This window comes from Siphateles boraxobius, unplaced genomic scaffold, assembly GCF_051911475.1.
Source record: "Siphateles boraxobius isolate OS27281-9 unplaced genomic scaffold, OSU_SipBor_1 86, whole genome shotgun sequence".
Classification (NCBI taxonomy): Eukaryota; Metazoa; Chordata; class Actinopteri; order Cypriniformes; family Leuciscidae; genus Siphateles; species Siphateles boraxobius.
In genome coordinates, this window is record NW_027509215.1 from 1421279 (window position 1) to 1428910 (window position 7632).

A 7632-nucleotide genomic window follows, 5' to 3' on the forward strand; every position below is an offset into this window, starting at 1 on the left:
GGAGGGACTACCTGTTTGTCCAAATGATGGAAGGTAAATTGGATAACATGTCCTTCACATTTTGTTAATTCAATAGTTGTCGCCAATAATAATAATACATTTATTTTCAATAGCGCCTTTAAAAGTTGCTTTCTCAAAGCGCTTTACAGGCAAACATAATAACAGAGAAAACTATACACTTTGGGAACAACCAAGAGACCATTCTGAGAGAAACGCAGATTACGACGTGGTGTGTAAGGCAGACGAATTTTGTAGATATTGCAGTTTGTTAATTTTAATTTAGCAGTTTGTTAATATTGTGGAAAATTACACACTGCACTTTCAAAGGTGCATATATTCAGAATTATCAGCTCATTTACTACCTGCCCTATAAAGCTCATACTTTTGTTAGTCTTTGAAGGTTAGAATGGATATTTGTCAGTGAATGGAAAATATGAGTCAGAGATTGTTTTTTTATCAGGTTTTTAACGTTTAACGTTTACCTTTGAGGCATTTAAGCATTGTTCTCTGCATAAGGAGGTTGGCAACCATTTCTACAAGAGGACCGAGACTTGGCATCACATAATCCTTAAAAATGCCGCCGCCACCATCACGTAAGCTTTCCTTTTCATTTTTTAACTTATTAATTTCTTCTCCAAGATTTTTAGCTCTCTCACTGAAGCCTTTGTTAAGCATCTCCCCCTGCTCCATCAGTTTGCTCTCAATGGCTCTGTCCATCTCCTGCTGCCGCTGCTCCCGCTCCTGGTTGAACTTCTCCTCCATCTGCCTCACTCTGTCCTCATGTCGCTTATTCTCTGCCACAAGCATTCGTTCACTCTCAATTCGTCTCTCCTCTTCCTCTTTACACGTCTGTTTCAACAGAAAATAAAAGGAAAGAAAAAATTCTCCTTCTCTTCTGAACATTCAGTCGAGAGAGAGAGAGAGAGAAATTATGTGATAAATTAACCTCACCTCGAAGCAAGTTTTGCTCTGTATATCATTTTCCTCAAAATGCCACTGATGTTGTGTTGTAAAATAAAATGACCTTTAATTTGTCTCTCATTTTCAGTGAGCTGTGTGTCTCTGTAGAGGATGGTGCTTGCTTCAGGTTCCCGCTCTTTCAGAAACTCACTCAGCACAGCCTCAGCCTGCATATAGACATACATATTTTAAAACCATGCAGTGTTTTTTAAATCCAGTCCTGGGAACCCACTGGATTGGATCATGAACACATTTAATGAAGATTCAAATGCAAATGTGTTTTATTAACTAAATTAACTAAAGCAATATTTAATTAGGTTACACTGCTAATAATCATATCCATCACGATTGAGTCTGTATGTTTTTTCTGATTTCACATCAGACACTGCACTTGTTTAGCAATATCAGAATCAGAAAAATCAGAATCAGAAAAAATGTTATTATCACGTTTAGATTAAACTTGGGTTCTCGTTTTCGTCACGTTTTCTTTACTTTTGCATCCTTTACTGAGGGGTTCATAAAGAAAAAAAAGGCTAAAAAAAGGAAAGCACTTTGAATTATCTGTTGATGTTTTTAAAATTTGGTAAACGTCATGAAATACATAATACTGATTTGCATTTTGCTTAGATAAGCATAATCAGATTTCTATCCATCCATACTGGAGATTAATTGGAAAGACAGTGTAAACAGAATACAGAGATAATGTGGATACAAAACATGTTAATGCCAGATGTAAAGAGAGCCCTATTATTCAAATGTATTCATGCAATGTCACTAAGGTGTAGATACACAAATGCCTACACTCACAAATACACACTGAAAGTGTCCTCACCCCTACACCTTTGTTGGGTTCTCTGTGGTACTGTTCAACGATGGCGTCTCTGTCTCTGCAGTAGAGTTCATATCCTCCAGACTGACTGTACTCTCCATTCTGCAGCCGCTTATTCATGTCAGAGAACAGATTCTTCAGTAGATCTCTGCAATTTCTCTCTGACGCCATCTCATTCTCTTTCAGCAAGTCTATAGCCTATGCTTACAGCTTCCTATATAGAAACAAAAATAAAATCTCAAACATGCATAAACACACTTGTACAAAGACTGAATGTATTGGACACAGTGTGTGTGCAGTGTTGTGTGAATTAGCTGTATTAATCTGATTGATGTAGGAATTTATGTGGTCACCAAATATTAACAAAACAATCTCCAACCTGACAGTCTATAGTACTTGGAAAAAGCTAGCATTAACATTCATTTCAATGCTACATTAATTTTTCAGATACACTGATGAGCCAAAACATTATGACCAATCAAAGCTGAAGCGAATATCGTTGATCATCTCATAACAAGGCCACATATTAAGGTCCGGGTAGAATATCATTAATGCTGTTTGGGGTCTTTTTGGACCCCAAATGAAGTTTGCTGAAATAAAAAAAAAAAAGATCTTTGTCCAAATAATGGCATGACACTTTGTACAGTTGTCAACACTTTCTAGATCTACAAATAAAAAAAAATTTTTGGAATGATATCTTTTTTTATGTTAGTATGGGAAGAAAGTCACACTTGTGCTGTTGGGGTCTCCAGAGACCCCAGCCAAAAAAATGTAATTGTGTAACAAAATAAATGTTGTTGTTTTTTAAACAAATGTAATTTTGCTCCGTTTATTAATGTTTTTACTTCACATGTGTGAAGTTTTTGGAGGATTTATTATATATTATTTTTATTTATATAAATAAATTAAAAAAAATAATAATTTACACAAAAACAGCTTTTCTGTAAAATTCACTTTATAAAGACCACATTTCTAACTTTTTATTCATGGGGATAACATGGATAATTTGACATAGTATAGTGTAAGATTTGTGCCCGTCTTTTGGAAAATGCAGTTTTTAAAGTTTTTAAAAGCAGTTTTAAAATGATCCCTTTAACCAGTAGATGGCTGCAGAGCTCCACTATTTGCTATTTGAAAGACATCTTTTCACAAGTTTTTCCAGTTGTATTCATATCTACATATTATGAAATCAAAATTATAACAATAAAAGATATTTTTTGTCAAGGTTTAGCATTTTTGTACTGAAAAAAAAATTTTTTTAAATAAAAATAAAAAATAAATTAGTACATTTTCAGTCAGACCCGCTTAGAAAATTGACAATTAATCTTCAAAATCAGAAACAACACAAAACATCTTCTATATTTTTCTTCTATATTTCTTCTATATCATATTCTTCTATATTTAAAGCTCACCTCAAGTTCTTTCAGGTATTCCTCCTTTTCATCTTTGAATGAGCATTTCATGAACTCAGAAGTGGCCAGACTACTGAATTTCTGGTGCTCACAGGTAATATTATCTATACTGATTGGGAATGTATTCTTTACCTGTAAAAACATACAGTTTGTTTACTTGAATGTACACTGCATTCAGTGAAAAATTCTGAGCCTAAATCGGTGGTTCAGTTTTCAAAAACATATTTAAAACAAAGTTTGGTGTTCTGACTTTGGATAGGATTATTAATCTGTATAAAAACACAGATATGTACAGTGAATGATAAAGCAAAAGTGATTTTGAACAACTCAAACACAATGTGCATGTCTTACCTCTTCCATCCCACTCTGATACACTTTCAAAGCTTCTTGAACAGCTGCCTGGTTCTCTAGATTTGTGAGAGCAACCACTGCATTGTCCAGACAGGGCACCTTCCCACTGCTGATTGTATCCACATAAATCTCAACCAGGTGCCCGAGCACTGACAACACACACAAACAATTATAGAGAACAGAATTTTAATAGTAAATGCTCCATAGTTTTTGATGAACATTTGGTAATACACTCACATTTGCCAGTAACTCTGTGTCCTCCTTTCAGTGTTTTCACAGCACTATTGAAAAAAATATGGTCACAGAAATGACCTGTGACCTCCAAAAATGCTTGAGCAAGGTCCTGGTCTTGTAAGCTCTCTAGGTGTGTCATGTCTTCCTGGGAGGTAACAGGAAGTGGGAAAACAAAACACTTCCGGCTAGGGAAATAATGCCGGATACATTCACGAGGCAGATTGTAGTCACATGTTTTCTTTCCCACACCTAAAACGGTAATTTGTGAGAAATAAACATGTTCCCAAATCAGTGGCATTTCATTTAATTTTTCAGGCATTGATAATTTAAACAAAAAATAAATAAATAATTATACGAATGTATTGCAGTATCGGTAACAATTATTCAACATTAGGCTGTGTGTGCTGTGCAAGTCAAGTCAGAAAATGAATTGTACCAGTTTAGTATGTCTAGATGGCATTCATCAAAGGTTATTTCAATGACCTCCCAGAATAAGTATCAAGGGTCATTGAGCCTGCTAGAGCATGGCTCTAGCGACACTAATCATGAGTTTGTTTCCAATGGCTGCAAAAACTGATCAAATGTACACCTTGAATGCAATGCAAATTTCTTTGGATAAAAGCATCTGCCAAATGCTTAAATGTAATTCTGTCTAAAATACCTTTCTTAAGCTGGAGGGCAAACTATACTCATCCTCAGTTGCTTTCTTTCCATCAATAACCAGTTCCAAGGTGAAATCTCTAACCACCCAGATGAATGATGGGAAAAACTGCACAAACTGAGAATCCTCCTCTTCCTCCTCTTCTGCTGCTTTTGCCGATCTGATCTAGATCTGTTCGGTGAGCTCACTAACGTAGCTGCAGCACATTGAGAAATAACAGCATCCTGCAAATGTTGTATGAAAGAGGGTCTTATATGTGGAAGTTAAAGGATACTGCAGATTTTCCACTGCATTGTTATCGATAGTGCCACGGCTGTTGTACACCAGAGTGCTGCTGAGCAGAACGGATCAGTGTTTTTAGATCAAAACAGTTTCATTCAGACCGCCATTCAATGCATTACTGTACCTTCACAAACAAATGGCAACTGATACTGGGAAATTAGAATAAGTAGTTAGTGACTGTGCTCACCTTCTCCACATCACCCAGTCCCTCTGTGTCCAGCAGCACCAGAGCGTGTTTTGGGGTGAGGGACACACCACATCCAGATGCCTTTGGTCTTTGACTCAACAGTGTTGCCGAGAGCAAAGCCTGAGTCAATCATATTATTATTATTATTATTTAAAATATTCAAACACTTGATGCAGTTACTGTTTTCAGATATTGACATACACACATTAAGATTCTGCACTCTTTGTCATATCAATATGTACTAAACCTGAGGGACTTTTAGCAGTTTCTCTCACCAGACTGTAGTCCTGCCAGGCGGTTCATAAGGTAGGACTTCCCCGTACGGTAGAGTCCCACAGACACCACCACCACCGGCTCCTTGATCCCATCCAGAATGTCTTTAGCCTGTTTCCTAACACACAGATTCCCATTTTCATCATTTTCGATGAGACACGCTGGAGCTGGCATATACTTACTACAAGACATGATCCTAAGTAAACACCATACACACAATTGAAAAAAAAAAACACACTTACCAAACAGTGCACCACTGTCTGAATTTAAGCATAGCAGTGATAAACTGTGGCCAGGTCCGTGCTGCATCATGGTATTGCAACTCTTACTCATGTTATATTGCTTTGTTATTGATTACCTTATTGACAGGCAGGTGAAGTCACAAATCCCTTTGAGTTTAAAGTCTGTGTTGGATTTCTATAAATTTGCTGCTATATTGAAGAGAAATTAGATATACTTAGGCCTGCATAGACTTTAAAAACAACTCCAACTATTCAACTCTGTAGAATATTTAAACAGATGTTTAATCATTTCTTTAGACCGATTTTTTTTTCTGTCAGTATGTGCAGTGCTGGGCAGCAGTTAAAGCAGCTCTGTGCTGCTCCCTGGCTACAGTAGCCTATTATTTACAGCACTTTTTGTTTTCAAAACAGAGAGCATAGGCTACAATATGAACATAGTTTTCATTAGAGTTTGGTCTGAAATAGCTATACCAAAGATATGTTATTTACGGAGCCCCCCAAAGGACGTGGTGGTGGAAAGAATATGCTAAGGCAGCTCTAAAACATCATGCAGTTTTGAAACACTACATTTCTTTGCAAAAAATTTGGTTAAAAACGGCCATTTTACCCGTCTGAAGAATTTAGGACTTTGACATTTCAACGCACATCCTACCTTTTTATATATATATATATATATATATATATATATATATATATATATATATATATATATATATATATATATATACACACAGTGGTTAAATTGGGCCGGGGCTCTCCGGGGCTCATAAACCTGCTTGTTTGCACTCAGTTGCCTACTGGAAATTAGGTCACATGAAATTTGATGAAAGTGATGCTTTTGAAAACATATTTATGACAATAAATGAAAGATTTTTTAAATGGCATGTCTATTTTGTCTCGGCGGAGCTGAGAACAATCGGAACACGGCCGTATTCTTGTTCAGCTGCATAATCTCGTTGTCAGTCGACCATGATCGCGCACCGCTCGCGCACGCGCATCTAGGTGACACGGATAAATGTACGCAGAAATATAATGAATATTCCTGGGAGATCCGTAGTTGCGCGGGATGTGGAAGCGCGCAAAAATTCCAGAAATGTACAAAAAGTGCCCTGGCCTTGAGTGACAAGGTAAGGAATATAAGACTAAATCAAAATTAAATAACCAATACTAAGTTGACCATGTGATTTTTCTCAGGAGATGTTTTGAGCATTTTACTTCAGACACCGGATTATCAGCAAACTGCCAAGAGAACTGCCAGCTGGCAACTCAAAATAAACTAGCAATATATTCAGTCAGCATATCTGATCTGTGTGAATTACAGAAATATAAGACTTGCTAGACCTACATTTAGCTACCAAGCAACCCAGATTGATTTTATTGTTGTGCATATCTTGATGAGAAATTCTGCAGAGTAGGATGAGTGTGTGTGTTTTGTAGTAGTAAAGAGAGAATGGGAGAAGGAAGTGAGTGTGAGGTGGACCTGGTCACGACAGACCCAAATCATCTCAGCTGTTGCTACTATCATATGCTGCACTGTCTCTTCATGTGGCACATTCTGTTTTGCACATTGTATGGGTCACTATATATCATAACAAGGTAATACAATGTGTAATCAAGTGATGACTGATTTACAGTAATGTAAATACTAAATGTCCTAATAACTGTTGATTCTACAACAATGCAAAGTATAACCTTGCAGTTTTTCACATATCATGTAATACTCAATTTCTCCATTTCTTTGCACAAAACTCTCCAGAAAGTGCTATGGTTTATTTTTTTTTTATTTTTTTTTTAAAGAATTAAAAAAAGTTAAAAAAAATTAAATTACAAAAATAATATATATATATATATATATATATATATATATATATATATATATATATATATATATATAATTTATATATATCTATATATATATATAAATTTATATATATATAAATTTATATATATATATATATATATATATATTTATATATATATATATATAAATTTATATATATATATATATATATATAGTTCCATTACAGACAAGAAATACAGTGCAAAAAGTACAAGACAAATACAAAGGCATTTATGGTAGTTCAGAGTAGGCTATGTAAAACAAACAACAACAACTAAAATTTAAAATAAGCCTTTAGCCTTTGTAAAAGGAAAAAAACGCACAGCCTACCTGGTGATCCGTTACAGTTAAATACGCCATC

General features: G+C 35.4%; 1 pseudogene across 1 annotated transcript; it reads right to left on the reverse strand.

The window, feature by feature from the left end:
* Positions 1 to 327: 327 nt before the first annotated feature.
* LOC143731229 (guanylate-binding protein 1-like) lies at positions 328 to 5674 on the reverse strand (annotated as a pseudogene). Its single transcript, XR_013200718.1, has 10 exons — positions 5192 to 5674; positions 4885 to 5036; positions 4722 to 4796; positions 4448 to 4643; positions 3790 to 4035; positions 3553 to 3701; positions 3202 to 3333; positions 1793 to 2003; positions 1025 to 1127; positions 328 to 887 (listed from the first exon to the last, which is right to left on the reverse strand). The product of XR_013200718.1 is annotated as a guanylate-binding protein 1-like (transcript).
* Positions 5675 to 7632: the final 1958 nt, after the last annotated feature.